The sequence below is a fragment of the Anoplopoma fimbria genome, chromosome 24, assembly GCF_027596085.1.
Source record: "Anoplopoma fimbria isolate UVic2021 breed Golden Eagle Sablefish chromosome 24, Afim_UVic_2022, whole genome shotgun sequence".
NCBI lineage: Eukaryota > Metazoa > Chordata > Actinopteri > Perciformes > Anoplopomatidae > Anoplopoma > Anoplopoma fimbria.
In genome coordinates this window covers 10,772,279-10,790,825 of record NC_072472.1, presented here as the reverse complement: position 1 = coordinate 10,790,825, position 18,547 = coordinate 10,772,279, and the positions used below count along the sequence as shown (strand labels likewise).

The 18,547-nt window shown below is 39.7% G+C and overlaps 1 protein-coding gene across 1 annotated transcript in view; it reads right to left on the bottom strand.

Annotated features, from left to right (window-relative positions):
* The window catches only part of zbtb20 (zinc finger and BTB domain containing 20), a 32,521-nt gene extending 20,477 nt beyond the window's left edge, over positions 1-12,044 (bottom strand). Inside the window, exon 1 of the mRNA XM_054626232.1 lies at positions 11,824-12,044. The gene's annotated coding sequence lies outside the window, so the exon portion shown is untranslated. The remainder of the gene's footprint in view (positions 1-11,823) is intronic.
* Between the last annotated feature and the right edge of the window lie 6,503 nt (positions 12,045-18,547).

The following is an 18,547-nucleotide window of genomic DNA, read 5'->3' as shown; positions in this document are numbered from 1 at the left end:
CATCTCAAACTTTTCTGAAAAAATAAATTGAATTAATCCTCAGCTAATGCTATTGTGGCGTGGTTCCCTCTGATCGGCACGATTCAAAATTATTCTTTTAGGTAACTGAATATTCATCAATGTTGTGTCGGCTGATTGAATCCGAGTAATTTAGAGCGCCCGTGTCTCTTATTACATTCGAGTGTTCGTCCATAACGTTGTGCAGCAATTAACAGGTAAGGTATGCACCTAAATCACACACACACTAACACACACTTCAGGAGACGCAAAAGAAAACACCCTCACAGTCTCACAATTTAATTGATTTGGCTTTATAGCAGTCACTGAGAATCATCAACAAGCACGTAGGCTGTTTGACAAGTTGAGCCAAGATTTTTTTTACACAAGAATTTTTTTTTTCTTTTCACTCTTCCTTCCTTCTCCCTTCACTGAAATTATAGGGTGTAACATCACTACTGAAATATTCTTAAAATGTGTCAAAATTGTCTGGTGATACTTATAACATGTAAGAAATACACTTGAACCAGGTGTTGTCCTAACAATTTCAACATGAGACGTCCTGTTGCTGTACTTTGAACTGGCTCTTCACCTACAACACATACCAGTGATTCTCCCTTCTAAATACAGTTTCGATTTCAAGCTCACCACCAGGGACAGTTTTAAAAATATGCAAACGCTGTTAAATAGCATTCCATTAATTCGCAACTATTTTCTTTCTGTTGAGAATACTCTCTCCTCGGTGGAAGCATTTGTGAAGTAATTACAGCGTGCCAGTGTGATGTTATGGCCACTGCTCAATGGAGAAAGCTTGAATAACTGTATTATGTTTGTGTGTTTCTTTGCATCATAAACTATTTGGAACTGTTAACTCTTTATAGTCCCCATAAATTGAAATCTAATTGTTCATGTTTGGTTCCTGCCACTAAAACGTCTCAAATAGCACAGCAGATCAATGTGATAACATATTCAGTCCGACTGAAATCCCAATGTGACAGGATGTGCGGCTTTCAAGTAAATTCCTCAGGCAAACAAATAACTACACACACTACAATGCCACTACACAAGTAAAGGACAGTTTAAATATTTTTTGACAGGACAGCTTGTTCAACTTCGTCATTTTCTGTCAAAAAACACACCCGTCACCGCCAACCGTTATCCATAGCACATCCTTTGTCTATTTGCAGATGGGAGGATAATCTACTTCTAATATACTTTTTCAGGAGCACAAACATTTATGAATTAGTGCCATCAGTAACTGTTTTTTAGAGCTTCCAAAAAAAAAAAAGAATAGAGGGCAAAAAACAAATAGCCACTGCTGGCTCACCGCCATTGAAATTATAAAGACTGCATCTCACTTTGGTGCTGGAAACGATGCTTTTAAGAAATATCTCAGAACTGGCAAATGACTGTGCTTTTGTTAATGAGCATTTGACCAAAAAGAACCATCTGACTACTCATATGATCGTCTCCAAAACACCTCTAACCCCCCGAAGCAGATAATGCTAAATTCAAGAGTTATCGTTTAGGCTCAAGTGTCCACAGCAACTGCCTCTCTACAGCTACTACACACGTCGAGGACATTTTGCCTCTCAAAAAAAAAAAAAAAGGACCTTGCGGGCCATTGAGGGATCTTCATGAACTTACAAAGATGCTCATACAGGACTTCTCTGTCTATTACCAGTGTATCATGATAGAGGCCAGTTAATTAATTCTGCTTGGCAGGAGACATCTCCTCATATGCCTGCGATCTTATGTCTCTATTTATGCCGGGATTGTACATACGCAAGCACGTACTCAACAAGAGATTTGTATTGCACAGAGGTGCAGTATCACCTTTATATCGCTCAGAGAAAACAAAGTTGCTGCTCACTTTTATGTCCTTGGGAGATAAAGCAGGACAAAGATGTTTTGTGCTGAATGATGAGAGGATAGTGTGGGACCTCTGCTAACAAGAACTGTAGAGCACAGCGCAGAGCAGAGCCTCTGAAAATGTTTAGGTTAAGTGTAGGCTGTATTATGTTTGTCACCAGAGAGACAAAAACAGAAGGAAAACAATCTCACAGGCACAAAACAAAATAAACGACAAAGAAGACTGAGGGGGCCCTGTCGGAACAAAATAGTTATTATGTGTGCGTGTGTTTAAACAGCAACGTGTCTTAAATAAGTGAATTATGTCAAAGTCTGTGCTTCAAGGGTCAGCGAGAGAACCTCGCTCCCAGAATAACGCAAGCTCAATACTTGCCTCTAAAACAGGATCAGCGATCACAAAACCAATTCGACGCTCTGCAAAACTGATAACATGCTGCTTCTTAACGATGCAGAAGCAAAGGAGACGGTGAAGTGGCAAATTTTAAAAGAAAAGTTTCATCATGTAACATATTTAATCAGCCTGTAGCTACGGCAACAACAATACAAGTGCCATCAGGCTGAGATAAAAGTGTAGCATTACTCAGGTAAACGACAGAGACCTTCAACATAGTGCGTGTTCAACTACAGATATAAAATCCAGATGACTTAATGCAAAATATTCTCTGTTTATTTTCAGCCTTAAGGATGTTAACACTCTAGTGTATTTATACTTCGGCAAGCTGTTATGTTGTAAATACAGATTATATATGTCTCACCAGGTCACTTGACATATCTAAAAGTGTAATGCTGACACACTGAAACAAGGCAGACCACATGAGAGCCCTATACACACTTACACCCAGCGTTAGCGCCTCTCGTCCATTCCGGTCTGCAGGCCAGCTGAGCAACACAAGGTAGATATACTGACTTAAATCTACAGCAGTGCAGTTTAGAAATTAACAAAAGTTGGCACAAAGGTTAAGTTTTTTTCTGTTAATCTAACAGGGAGTGGGTGCAATCTAACCACATGAGGAAACTTTATCCATAAAATGCTTTCTTAAGAAAATAATAATCTAGATTTCACTCCTTTTTGGGGTCAGAGACATTCTAGTAAAGACAAACTCAAAAAGAAGACTAGAAATGATCTAGAAATTGGAGCTGATTGAAATGTTCCCAATATACAGTGCCACACACTGAACAGCCACATGAAATAAAGGTTTCAATGAGAACAATAAGGTGAGTAATCTATAGAAAGTATCAGCTAACATAGGTCAATTATAACAGGTAGTGTCATTTTGCAAAACTTCTAACTATATGCAAACAATACTGTAAGTAAGACACACACTGCTACTCAGTAACAGCCTCTTTGGAGAAAACTACCTCACCAACTCCAGCTCCAAGGACTGATGACAAGAAGTGACACATATAAAGTTACAATAATGTATATGAACATCAACTTATAATACTGATTAGAAGCTTCATATGAGCCACATTTATCAATACTATATCAGCCAGCACATTCATTATGCGTTAGTTTATAACACTTTCATCAGGAACAGAAAAACTGTAAAATGGTGGTTCAAAATTTTGAGCAATATTTATTTAAATGACACTCTGTGGTAAATTCTTTTTTTTCTTTTTTCTTTTTTTATTGAAGGCTGTACTTTGTGTAAAATTCTGTTGTAAATTGGTTTTGCAGGCAGGTTTTTCTTGTGTGGGTCATCTCTTTTTATTTCTCACCCAGCTCAGGAATGACTGCAGTGGAAAACTCTGTTGCAATGTGGTTGAACTCATTCTATAGTATATTAGAAGTTGTACATCACATATTGATACTGATCACGTAAACCTTTATCTGCTGCAAATACATATACGGTGCTTTTAAAGTGATGCCTCCAGTGTTTTTTGTCCTGGAAGATACTACTAGCTCATTTTCAGTATTTACACCTGCTATTATGATTAAATGTTGGTGTAGTGATGGTTGTCTCCTCTGCACAGAAAACAGAGTCACTACAAAGTCAACTCGCAGCACAAAGCGGAGAGATAACATGACCGCCCATCATCTCCGTTTATGATAATCATCTGGCCTTTTGGCCTCGCTAATGCACATGAATTGCTGGTCAGTGTGAGCTTCTTTGAACGGAGCAGAATTATTATCTTTGATGGTAACAATCTATAGCCAGTAAGCCCTGGAGTGTAACCTAAGATCATCAGCAGTTTAGGGTAACATGACTATAAAAATCACACCACGCGGCTGTGAAGCTTCTAAGTCATTTGTGGTCTGGTTGCTAGCCTGAGAAGTGGAGGAGGGTTTAGATTTTTTTTTCACTTATCTTTGAGCAACAGGAGTTTTAATGATAAGTAATTGTAACACCTTTAATGAGTAGCTCCTGTTACCTCAGAGTCTGTGTGTTGGCCAAGTGACCTGCCCAGGGAGTTGCCCTGCCTTCCTCTAAATGCATGTTGAGATACGTTGAAATGACCGTGAACAGGTCTGAGAATGAAATAACAGCGAGAGAATGAATGGACTTTGAGATATCAGCAGGCAGCAAAGTCTGCTGGAGTCAAAGGCTATGAAAGACATTTGGTCTTAAATGCATTCATGTCAGTTAATCGCCTCAGAGAAATTATAAAGAAAAAAAAAAGAAGTAAGCTTTATGTAAGTTTGCATAGCAGCTGCCACAAGGTGTTTTATTTCAACTGATACGTTGGTGTACTGACCACTTAAACATCTCATGGAGCCTGACACATGGGTTGCATCGGTAATGCAAATGTAACAGAGGTAGTATGAACTAGAGCTGATGTTAGCAGACTCATCTCAATCACTTTTCACCTTAAACGTATTTTGAAACAAGTCAGGCGACTCTGATAAAATGGAAAAACAGTTTTGTCATTTGTTTGTTGTTTGTTGTTGAACAGGTTTCAAGTGCTCCTTCTGCACCTCTGTTCCTGAGAAATTAAGCCAACGCGGAAGTACCAAACACTAAAGCTCCTTAAAATGATCACTACAAACTAAACGTTTCCATTGTGTCTAGGGTGATTGACCCTAGGGGGGGGGGGGGGCTGTGAAGACCGACGGCCAGAGCAACCATCTTTGAGCTTCGCAACGACTCTTAAGAAACCTATGGGGACGTCACGGAGACTACGTCCATGTTTTCTACTCTAGATGTTCCGGCATCATGCGGGCTAACAGTTGTAAATCACCACAACAGTCTACGAACGCAAAAGTTCTCCATAATGAGCTGTTATTCAAAATTATTATTATTTATTATGTTTTCCAGCTTCATGAAGTGGTCTATTTAGAAATCTGCCTTTTTAAGGTCCAATTTCAAGACAACAAAACCAATGTCGACGGTATAAGAGCAGATATTCCATTCATTTTTACAGTAAAAATGATTATCTAAATAGACAATTTCAGAATTTCTTTCAAAAGTCAAGATGTATGCCAGTGATTTCCTGCAGCTGTAAACAAAAACTAAACAAAACAATGAATGGCTAAGTCAATAAAAAGAAAAGAAAATAAGCCCTTGGATTCTGAGGAAATACTTCCTAGCAAACTTCATTTTGTGATTAAAACCCAACACAAACACTATTGTGTAAATAATTCCCCATTGCACAGCGCATACCGATGTACATCGAGTGAGACTGTGCACAGTCTTAACAGTTTGGCTGCTGCGAGAGCTGTTTACTGGCACGAGGCTTAAAAAGTCTTCCTGAAGCCAAGATAGACGCAGAGAATACACGGCACTTATTCTCTGTAAAAGTGGTTTAAAAAGTCAAAGAGGACTCTGTTACTTTAAAAATATGTGCTAAACCCTCTTTAGATACTTTCCCCCTTCAACTAGGCAGTGATCTCACCGTGACTTGTAGAAAACCATATGGGTAGCAGGGTGAACTGAGGACACACATGCACCTTGGCAAACATACAACTTCGCTATTAGAATCCAGGATACATTTTTCACATCAGTTAGATGCCTGGGCCTGCGTGTGTTTTTAATGAGAGGGAATACAAATTAACTTTAAATGCTTGCTTCTGTCTTGCAAAGAAAAAATGTATTCAACTATACATTATTACAACAGGTTGCATAGATCTAAAAAAAAAAAAAAAAAAAAAAAAAAGAAGAACTTTTGTTCTGTTGTAAAACAACATCCGGTTTAAGTTCCTCAAACAGATGACTTTAATGAAAAGCTTATAACCAGCACTGAAAATATTAAGAAACATGAATCAAAAGTCTGCTAGCAATTTAATCAAAGGTAATGGAAACACATGGTTACACCCACAACTGGATCGCGTTTGTACTGTATGTACTGTAATTTACAGGACAACATTTTACAACAACTATATAAAACAAAAGGCTATTAATTCCCTGTGCTGTAACAAATTTATGTTTAAAAATAAAAGACACAACAGGCCTATCCTCTGGCAAGTGTGTGTTAAACTGTTCCATGTGGGATGTGAACATTTATTTTTTCGAAAAAAAAATCCTAAAACAATGTTTCACAAGGATATAAACTGTGTTTCATAGGACTTTATACAGTTTAAGAACGGAATAAAAGCTGCCTGACAACAGCGTGGCACATTCGCAAATACATATTTAGTCTCAGTGTGTGCTTTCATTACACATTCCTGTGATACTTGCAGGGAGGGGAGATTCCAAAACAAAAGTCCTTTGAAAACTAAAAAACAAAAAACCCCACATGATTTAAAGTTTTTGTTTGTCAGTTTTCTGTATAGTGCATGCTCTTTAAGTCATTGGGTTGGGAATGCAATTCAGTTTTATAAAAGTTATTCTAACAGCCAATTTACTAAAAAAGCAGAGTGTTTTTTTTAATCCCTGCTCGATGAACTGACAAATTGAGTTAGTCTTCACAAATGTGACATATAACTGTTTAAGCATTATGTGTGCATAACTGACTGGTGGCCAAATAAGAACCTTTAGTTCATTCCTAAATATTTTTATCCTGGCAAAATGATCATCAATAAACAAGATACATTTTCCCTCCACACACACAAGGCATATTAGTTTCCAGGAAGGAAACCGCCATAACTCATTCTAACTGCATTTCTGCGTTGCATAATGCAGCTGTAGGGAACATTTTCTCCTTAATTACAAAAAGCAACTTGGATGCATTCTCAATAGGTATTGCAATTGTGTTAGTAGTATTTTCAAGAATTAAAAAATAATAACATAATGGGAAGAGAAGCATGTAATGCTAGCAAGGAGCCAACTAGCCGGGCAATAATTTCTAATTGCAAAAAAATCAATGTATGTTAACAAGGTGGAGTTAGCTAGTAGTCAATAATTAGATTATATTTGAATATGATCAAGAGATATGAGGAAAATGAATACGTATGACATCTTTAATCTAAAATAAGACTGAAGCCTAAGAGGTATCTCAGGTTTTTTAGGGTTGTCATGGTAACTGGGGACTCAAATGCAGTATTAAAGCAGCAGTTGCTGTAAAACAGCAGTCTTTGCAATTAACATCACGTGAGAAACTTTAGGAGTTCTTTTTTAAACAAAACCAAATCTTTAACCTGAAAGTCTATTAAAGGCTAAAAGGCTTTGCTGTAGTTGATTATAAGACCTAACAATAACTTTAAGACTTGCACCTGAAGACAGTCTCAGTTGGCAATCACATCAAAGATTAGTTTTTCTCCATGGGGGAATACTCTTCTGACGAGAATCATACGGAAACAGAAAAGGAGGGAAACGGGATAAACACCGTCTGAGACAAAAAGGCCAAGCAGTTAACAAGCACCATGACATTCTGGATGCAATCCACAAAGTGGCTCGTTATATCGATGGATCTCTATTGCATTCCCAAAATGGCTGCCAAATATGTTCAACTGGGGTAGACAAAGTGCCAAGATGGACTCAAGTGCATATTTCTTTTTTTTAACATCTTTTGTTATATTATACTAAAATACCCTGCTTAGAATTATGGATTGAAATATTATATTAACTTCATTTTTAAAAGGACCACCGGTGCTGCATGTAAGAATTTATATTTTATTAAAATGACATTGCCAGTTTTCTTACATTTGCAACCAAATTTACACTTTCTACATTTTTTTTTATCATTCATTATATTATAATTAAATATTACGGAGCAAAATAAATCAGTGGATTGAAGTGAATTCTATTCATGACCAATACTGAATGCTCTCTCGCACCTCTCCCATAATTTTCCCTTCTGTCCAAAAAAACCACCAACGCCTAAAAATCTTTTCAAGAGAGCTGCATTAAAACAACATAATGAGCATATATCTGTAAATTTAATTAAGTCGGAATGTGGGCCACCAGAATAACCTGGCAAAAGTCTGGTGAAGGAATAACCACAAATGTGGCATTGCGGAGGCTTCAGAGAGATGTCTCTATCTTGACTATTTGGGCAACCGAGCCTTCGCTGGGCTTTAAAAAAATGATTTGGAATACTGACCTGCCATCTGTGTGCAAGTACAGTACAAGATGATTGTTGTATGTCCCTTCCAAAAGAAGCACTCATTACATTGGTACAGCACGGTTTCCTTACACATTCTCACTTGAGTAAACCCAAATTATCAGGTGGGAGAAATGTGCGAAAGGGCGACTGATTCAGCTCGGAACGTTTCAAAATTGAATGCTGTGGTCACATTGTGTTGAATTTGTTGGTCAATAATAAATGGCTGAATGTGAAGAGAGAGAGAGAGAGAGAGAGAGAGAGAGAGAGAGAGAGAGAGAGCTACAGAACAGAGGACGTGTGAAGGATGGTGAAGCCAAAAGAAAATTGGGATTGATTGCTGAGTGTGGATTAACTGACCCCCCCCACCACCACCAACCCCCCCCAACCCCACCCCCGCCTTCATATGAGGAGGTCTACAGTTTATCTGCTGGGTCTCCTTCATATAATAATGACTTTCCTTGGTATGCAGACATGCTCTTAAATATTCATTAGTCATGGGTGGGTTTTTAGCCGTGACACAGAAAGCTGGCAAATGGCGATGGCTCAAACACTGTGAATATTAATGTACATGTGGAATATATACATATATATACTCATTAGTGACTTAACAGAGATGAAACTGGGCAACTGACACTGTGGACTACAAACCCCAACGCACACATATAGTCTCTCTCTCTCTCTCGCTCTCTCTCTCTCAGCAGCTACTGTACACCTATCTGTGCTGATAAAAAAAACAGAGTTCTTTGACATCAAGCTGCGACGAGAGCTCACTTACACACAAGACAAGTACCCTTCAATTCATCAAACAATAAAATGTCCAAAAAATACAGGTTTTAAGTTTGTGTGGAGTTTCTTTTTCAGATGAAGGGCATTCCAACCAGTGTACGCTCCGTGACAATATAATTTCAACTTTACTCACCCACATGCAGCCTGTCAATCAATATGCTCCAATTCATAGGACAGATGTATAATCATGCCCAGCTGAAATCTTACATCAAAGTCCAATCGTTGGATTTCTGCTACACAGGGCTGCACGCTCAGCTCTCCAGAATGTATCCATTCAGAAAAAACAAACGATCCAGAGCAGAACCAAATTACATAACCAAAGCCTATAGGATTGCAGATGCATTTAAGTTGTGGAAACATATTCTGAATGAAGGCGAGGGGGGGGGGGGATGAAGAGAGGAAGTGATCACAACAAAAGCGAGAAGGGATGAACGCACAATTATGTCGTAAAAATACCACACACACACACACACACACACACACACACACACACACACACACACACACACACACACACACACACAGTGCACATCCACAGACCAGAGCGGATGGCCGCAGCGCTGCGCTCTTATGCAGCCTCCCCACGTGTCAAAGCCCCGGGACCGGCCTCTATGTGTGTGCGTGTGTGTGTGTGTGTGTGTGTGTGTGTGTGTGTGTGTGTGTGTGTGTGTGTGTGTGTGTGTGTGTGTGTGTGTGGAAAACCTGCGTCCTCTCACGTAAACGGCACTGACCACACCAGAGTCAACCTCTGTGACATGACTAATGTGTTGATGCGAGGTTGTATACCTGCACACACAACTCCTGGGCCACATGGACGAGCCTCTGCGTGTGCATTTAATCAGACACATAACGTATTTGCAGAGAGCACCGCTTATAACAGAGGACACGCTGTATTACTCTCTCTTTATCTGACAAAGCCAAGCGCTTTGGGACAACATCTGTTTGCCACAAACGCACACACACACGCGCACGCAAGCAAGCACACTATGTCCGTTTCTCAGTCGCACACGCACGCACACACACACACACAGAGAGAGAGAGACGCGCACGACCTCGCACGTATAGATGAAGCCCAAAAAGAACAAGACATGCTCCTCCGGCTTAACTCCCCCGTGGCCCTTTTTGTGGATTTTTTTTTGGGCAGTCAATGCTCCATTTATTTATTTTTTATTGCGCCAAAGCTGAACGAATACAGACCATATTTTTTAACTTTATTCAAAAAGAGGTGAAGAGCCTCTTGGCTGCCATCTAATAAGCAAAAGCGAAGGACTAACGAGTTTGCCCATGAATATTTTGCAACAAAATGTCTCAAAAGGCACGCAGGAAGCGTCTCCTGCAACTTTAATTACACCAGAGCATGGCCCCATATCTAGGCCAGCCTTTGCCAAAACATCCTCACGTTGCAAAGATTTAAAAAAAAATACAGGAGGAGAAAGAATACAGGCAATGCAATGAACAAAAAAAGCGGATTGCGACAATTAAAGAGATCACTCGTTTTGGGTTTTTTGGAGGGGGGAAAACATGGCACCAAATAATCCAGACCAGAGTCCCACTGGATTTAGTTGTGATTTTTTTTTTTACTGAACCTGCAGAATTGTTTTTACCTTCAGACACAATATCAGCCAGCCGACCCCATCCGCCTGCTGAGCACATATCTATTAATGTAACCCCATCTCATAAACGCCACGCCGTATTGATATTAATACATAAAAAAAATAAAAAATAAATGTAGGCTAGACATCTGTCTGAGTATAAGCGCTGTATAGGAGCCGCTGCTACAATGATGCATTTCAAACATGGAAACCAACCATCTATCCGGCAAGTTCCACAAACTGAATCTGAATTTTAGAAAAATAGATTAGTAGTGAGAGTGTGTTGTAGTGTGAGTGTGTGTGTGTGTGTGTGTGTGTGGGGGGGGTGTGTTGCAATGAGGAAACGCGTTTCCTCTGATTCAGATAACTGACCTAAAAGCCAAATGCGCACGTCGGCTGCCACAGTTGTTCCGGCTCTCAGTAGAATGTGAACGAGCAGCCCCGCGAGCATCGCTGAGGCTTGTTTTTGCTTCTTCTTCCTCGCTTGATTGAGAGAATCGGACCTGTGAACCACCGTTTTTTTTTTTTGCCCAAGAGTATTGTTCACAAGTGTGTGTGTGTGTGTGTGTGTGTGTGTGTGTGTGTGTGTGTGTGTGTGTGTGTGTGTGTGTGTGTCCGTCGTCCCCCCCTTTGCCCGGGCTCTCGGGCAAATCCGAAAGTAAAGGGCTAAAAGGTAAAGGGGCATGTTGAGAATAATGACAGATGGGGAAACTTGCGTCATGCCAGGGCAGCGCGTTTTTTTTTTTTTTTTTTTTTTCTTTTTTTTTTTTTTGGTAGTCGATTCTAAATGGACAACAAAAAAAAAAAAAAAAAAAAAAAAAAACCCCACTGGCGGACAAAAAAAAAACTGAGCTCCCCTCCTAACATGAGGGGACTCGTTTCATTTAATTCCGGCGACACATTTATTGAATGTCTGAGATCCTCTGAAGAACGAAGTTTCCGATTATGTAGAGCTTATAATGTATGGTCGGGTAAAGCCAGCCACAACTACATGGAAGTCAACTGGCATTTCATGCACATCACCCCCAAAGTCAACGAGCATGTTTCCACCTCTCACATCGCAAATTCCTCCAAATTCCCCCCCTGCAATAATCGCGTTATATACATAGTAGAGACCCATCCCTTTTCTCTTTACTTTTTCTTAATTTCTTACCTGTACTTCGAAGCTCGTTCAAAAAGTGGCGACAGCGTTTCCACGGCTCCCCCTGTGTTTTTCCCCCGACGAAGCGCGTATAGTTTTTTTTTTTTTTTTTTTTTAATATGTTCCTTTACTTTGTTTCATTTCTCACTTCCATCTTCTTTTCATCTCATCAATAAACACACGCTGCAGCCTACCTTCATAGAGCAGCTCGGTTCAAGTGTGCCCTCCCATTTTTTAACTATACATCGAGTACTTTGAGGGGTGGAGGAGGAGGAGGAGGAGGAGGAGGAGGAGGAGGAGGGGGACAAGCAGGCAGGCACGCCTTTTCACTTAAAGCTGCTATTGGAAGAACAGTGCACTGTCTTGGGTTGGATCAGAAATCCGTCAACATTGTTGCGCCCCAATCGCAGGGAGCTCAGTGGGACGGTGAAAAAACCCGGCTCCATTATGTCTCTGTGGAAGTGGTGGGAGTTATAGTAATAGTAGTTGTAGTAGTAATGTAGTAATGTTCCTCCTACTCCAAGTGTTTAAGTTTTGCTTGTGCCAGAGCAGCAACGCAGCATATTGTATAAATGGAGCTCATGATGCGATGAGAAAGGATGAGGGTTGTTTTTTTTTTTAGGGAAAACAGGTTCGCAGTAGTGTCGCACCCCATTTGGAGAGCGCGTGCACATTAACCACACACCCAACCGTGTGTTTTTTTTATTTCATTTATATCTTATCAATGTGTATTGTGCATGCTCCCAACGCTTGCTGTTCAAAATATCAGCGTTCACAATTGTGAATGAACTCAAATCTATCCCCAGTCTGGATCAGGAGGGACGGTGTGGGTGTGTGTGTGTGGGGGGGTTGTCAGTAATGTGTCCATCACGCGTCTGAACTTTGCATTGGACACCGCCTCTGCCAGTACAGTGAGCCAGCTGCGCCGCGGCCTCCCATTGGACGGCGGCGCTGTCAGTCCTTCCAGCCGCCAACAAGCTAGATTGTCTGCCGTGTCTTCTACTTTCTACGCATTTCTATTTTCTCATTTATTTATTTTTTAACGTCCCGAGCTGACCTCGAGTTTGCGAGCAGGGGGAAAAAAAATTCAGTCGGTTCAGCCGGCCAATCAGATCTGATAGAGAGATTGCTTTTTTTTTTTTTTTTTTTTGTTCTCTTGTTGTTGTTGATTTTTTTTTTGATTTTTTTTTTGTCATTATCCAACGCCTTGAGATATATTCTGGTTGGCATAGAATAAAGCAGTAGTCCTAATGGGTCATGAGGGATCCCCCCCCCCCACACACACACACACACACACACACACACACCCCCCCCACCGCCTTAATGCCCCCTCCCTGTCTAGACAGTGACAGGTGTGCGTGTGTACGCACACGCTTGTCTGTAGTTCAGAGCAGAATAATGAACCACGCGGACGGTAATGTCTAATAGATACTGTGAATATATTATTAATGTGTGTGGCTCTAGCACACAGGGCAGAGGATGTGCGCTGGACTCAGCTCTGCATCTTGAAAAACAAGCTTTTACTGACAAAGAGGTCAACTAAGGTTACGCTGTCTCATGAATCCTGACTCCTGAGCTGCAGCGCCTTGTTTGTTTTTAAAAACAACCTGCAAAAAGCTCTTTTATTTTAATTTTTTTTTTTTTTTTTTTTAGAAAAGAAAAAAAAAAACCCAAACTGTACTCTTGAACTTTCTCTCCGTGCCGTGGGGCAGACAGAGGTGTCGCTCCAGACAATCGCCATCTCTGGAGCGGTGTGGAGGCTCCACGGATACTGCTGCTGTGTGAGCTCCGTGGTGAGCACCCAGGGCACTCGGTTGACTGTGCGCGCCATCTGCAGGACTGCGATGTGGATTAAATACGGCGGGTTCAACGGAGGACACCCTTCCGTCACTGCTTTGACCTACATTAACCAGGAACACCGTAGGAACACCGTAGGAACACCGCCACCGGCCTTAATGCGCTGCTTTGCAAGCCCTCAGTGAGGCACGCTTCAGAAAAATGTTTTTAATACTCATTAAAAGTCAGAATTATGTTTGTTTTTTTTGTTTTTTTTAAAAGGATCATGGACTGAACATCCCGTATCCGTCTGGTGCACGCCTTCCCGGAACCGTGTTTTTTTAGATATCCCGCTTGATTAACACGGATCAACCGGCGGCACGTGCAGGGAGGATTCAACGCAGAGAACATTTTGTTTTAGTGGCACTTAGAGATTTGCATGGTTGACTGGACTTGGCCTTTGTTACACCGTGTCGTTGCCACCATGAGAAAAAAAAAAAAGCTCTAATTTAAAATATGGGTATATAATATGTATGTTTATTTTTTTATTTTTTTTTTTAGAAAACATAGAATATTTGCTGAAAAGAAAAAGCTTGTCAGTGCATGTTTTTATTTTACAAATGCAGTGCAATAAAAATAAAAATTACATTTCAACTGCGCAATTATTTCCCCTTATTGTACCATATATAGAAATAATATGGAAATATGCAGCAACACAAACATAGTTTAGACAATGCAATATACTTGAAATAATTTCTATCAATTAATCAAACATGTTATGCTTGTCATGTAGATACCACATCTTAGAGCTTCTATTAAAACATTTCTTTTAAAGAAAATAAATAAATAATATTAATTAATAAGAATTTGGGGTTAAAGTCACCTGGTTGGCTAGGCCTTCCCTGAGGATTATAAACAGCCTTTTACTGTGACCTAATTTCTAATTTTCAAGATAATTAAACGGTTCAAATAATAAGAAAGTATTTTTAATATTTTATTATATATATATATGTGTGTGTGTGTGTGTATGTATTTGTGAATACAATACATGAAGACATTAGAAATGTAAAACAAGAAGGTCGTAGCAGCACAACAGTCAAGGACGAACTTAAGTGAAAGTATGAATGAGACACCTTAACACTGCCTTCAAACAGCAGTAAAAATACCACCAATAATCCAATTCTGACCTGTAAACCCGGACAGTCGTCCTTTTACAAAATGCTACTTTTTTTGTATTCAAAGTCCCTAAATGTTTTCCTCATCAACAGTTCAGTCAAGGAAAGCAAAGTATAATACATTTAAAATGTTCCCAGATCTGTAAAATGATTATCTAAAAAAAAAAGAAAATCCAATTGCAGCTTTCACTTTGTGTCTTTTGGTTTGAATAAAATTTCCAAACTGTCACAGATGAGGTGAATCCACATATTGAGCTACTACTGCTCTTTATTCAATACTGACATATTTCTCATTCATTTTCACATACAAAAGTAAAAATAGATTTGATGAAAAGCAGCATAGTGTAGAGAAAAAAATAATCACCTTTTTTGTGGGAATTTGATTTGATTAAAACTCAACTTTACCTTTAGCAACCCAAAGAGAGATTTTTTTTTGAATCATGAGAACTGAATTCTTGCCAAAGCGTAAATGTTTTATGTGGCATAGCAGGAACTTCACACGGGCAGGTCAAGTCATGTCTCACTCAGCTTTAAATGTAACCAACAGAGGGCAGCAATATGACTTCTCTTTATGGGCATTTATTTAATTATTTGTGTATCCTTTCATTCATTCATTCTATGCTGTCCTCAGCCTATTCAAATACACTGGGTGCCTTAGATTTTCCCTCATTGGGGAATGATCTCTGATGGTTTGGAGGTGTCTAGTCTTTCACAGTAGTATGTTGTTAGTTGATGATGCCCGTGTTAACATTAATTTCTTTGCCAAAATCTATAAACACACACACACAAGGTTTTAATCAAAAGGAGGTTTGCAAGCTTCTATTTAGTGCTAAAAAAAACCTGACAATTTATCATTCTCAACTTAGAAATAAATCTTCTGTACGAGCTAAAACATTTTTGTACAAGTCAACTCACGGGTCTTGTCCTTGTATATCTTGTTCTGTTTTAATATATTCCACTAAATGAATGGCCCACGGCCTATTCATTTTACTAGACAACTCATTACTGGTTGGATGGCAACTGACAACATGCAAAACTAGATTAGGGCGGGTGGAATTAGTTTTCATTCAATATACAGTGCAATTAAAATGTTATTTCCGTCCAAAATTGTAGCTTTCGAAGCCTGCTTTGTTTGAAAACCCACCTAGTAGAAACCTGTTAATGTGTGCGAGGGAACATGCCTTTTCTTAGGTTTGCTCTATTTATTCCTTCTCATTGTTTCTTATTTAAATGCACTCCAGACAACAGTGTGGGTCAAGGTTTAGCTTCTGTTAGCTATAGATATAAGCGAGCATTAAGTGCTGTGGAATAAAATCAAAAAATTGAAATGACAACGACCCTAATGTGTACGCAGTCCATGAATTAGCGGAGGTGGCTCTATAGTCAGTCACATGCAAAGCTCTAATAGACAGGGGTGGCAGTTTGCTATGGCCATGCCGATCCAACTCAGTGTCACGCATACTTGACCCAAACAGGCCTCCATGCTTGTTAAACCGGTCACCCTGATCGTGCCAAACTCCACCACCATCTCTTCCACATTGTCACCACAGAGAGCCACAACCCATCTGTGAATTCTGTGAATTCCAATGTGCACCATCTACATATGAATCAACCGAGACACACCTTGATACTCTTTCGCCATATGCCAAGTCATCAGTGTGATGACTAATGAGAATGATTCACGCGGGTAAACGTACAGTATGTGTGCCTGCACGTCATTACATTGTATATTGTTCCTTGTTTACTGTTGTTACCTGATAAAGGGTGTCTTCATTCACAACCAGTATTTGAATACATACATATATGTATGATTGGGAGCATACATTACATTTGCATGCATGCTGAGGTTTTCTGGGAGCCAGCCAGTAGCTACAACAGTGGCATGTTTCCACTTCCTCATACTTCACCTTTTACATATTTTTCCAGTTACAAAGAGACGACAGGAAACATAACACTGTTGTTTTGTCCCTTGTTATGTTTTATGTTTGTGAGAGATTAAATTAATGGCCATTAGAATTAAAATTGCTAACATTTTGCAGCATTTTGTAATGCACACTAAGTTTGCGATGCAGAGAGCTGCTCGCCTCTCATCTTCAAAACTGGCTGCAGGCGGAGAGTTGACAAGTACAGACAATAACATTGCTTTGTAAGCTATTCGTCTTGCTCTCCTTTTTTTTGTGATTTGGTCTTTGGTCTTAATTTGTCAATTATTGGGCCTAAAATAACTTTATTTTGTGGATGTTCAGTATGTCAGCGACAACATTAGTATTACATGTTTCATTGAAACTCGCAAGGAATGATCACAGACGAGCCAGACGTGACAGAAAATAGGCCTCTTCACATGCTGACAAATGTGTTTTTCTTCCCTTTGTGTTGGGACTCCTCTCTGTTTCCACCAAGGTGTTGCTAGACTCGGCAGAAAAAGCTGTAAAACTGTACTTATATTATCCAGGTTGTGTTACATGTGTGAGGTGAGACAAATAGTGTAGCTCTTGCGCTTTACAGAAATCGCACCAAATGTTCTGTGAGTCATGCGCCATCTGAGGTTAGGGATTTTTAAGAGGAAGAATAAACAAAGAACAAGAAGAATCTGTAAAATCATTCGCTTTGTTTGTCGGGTTTTAACTCAGTGCTAGCTTGATTTACCTTCACACTGGAGTGCTGCTTGTACTTCAACCTTCTGACAGAACAAGTAAAGTGAGGAATCATTATGTGTACTTACAACAAACACACAGCCAGGCTGCTGTGCTACACAACGCTGTACGACAACATTTACACGTTTGGATAGAAATCAGGTGATAACTGATGAAGCACAGGGCCTCAGTGAGCAAAAATACATAGTTTCCATAGACTCCATGTAAGGTAATGTGTAGTGTTAGAAATGCTTGTGCGGAATCCATACAAGGTGATGTGTAACCGTTAGGAATGTATGTGTAGGATAACTCCTTGTTAGGTGATGTGTAACCATTAGGAATGTATGTGTAGGATAACTCCTTGTAAGGTGATGATTTTATAACCAAAGATGATTTTATAACCAAAGTCTTGGTTCCTGAACGCCATTGCATATGCATATAGGGTCGACTGTTTACATCACAGAGAGGCCGAGCTGAACTCTCTATATAAACAGTGTGTACAACTGCCTCTTCAGTGTGCTTTTTGCAGATTCTGTGTGACTCTGTAAACCTGCACCTCTTCTTGCAAGAATAAAATATAAGAAAAGACTCAATCTCATTTGATCTGTATTTCAACGCTCATTGAGACTCATCTCGGGACATTAGGAGATAGATTCTTTCCACCACACCATGGTTACACTACACGTCAATATTATAAACATATTTCATGTATGTGTTATTTTTTACAAATATCTGGTTCATATAAAGTAAATGCTGTGGGTGGACTGCAGGGACATCTTGAGACTGACCCTGCGATTCTCTCAAACAGGTGCTCAAAAACCTCTGTCTTGCACTTGTCTCTTTTAGAAAGACAGTCGATGTAACATGAATGAGTTATCGCAATGCTGGGTTTTTTTGGGAACACGGTCCAAGTGGTATAAATGATTAATGGAGCTTCTTTGCTTGTCTTTCAGCTCACAAGGGCCCAGGCCTGTGTCAGCCTTGTAGCTGGGATAAAAGAATAACGTGGCACAAAATTCTCCCTTAACTCTTTTCTAAATTCATACTTCATCTCACCTTCTGTTTGCCACAAGCACCAAAATACTGCACGAGAATAGTGATTAAATGGTGAATACTTTAACCCTTCGATTGTGCTGAAAATGACTTCCCTCC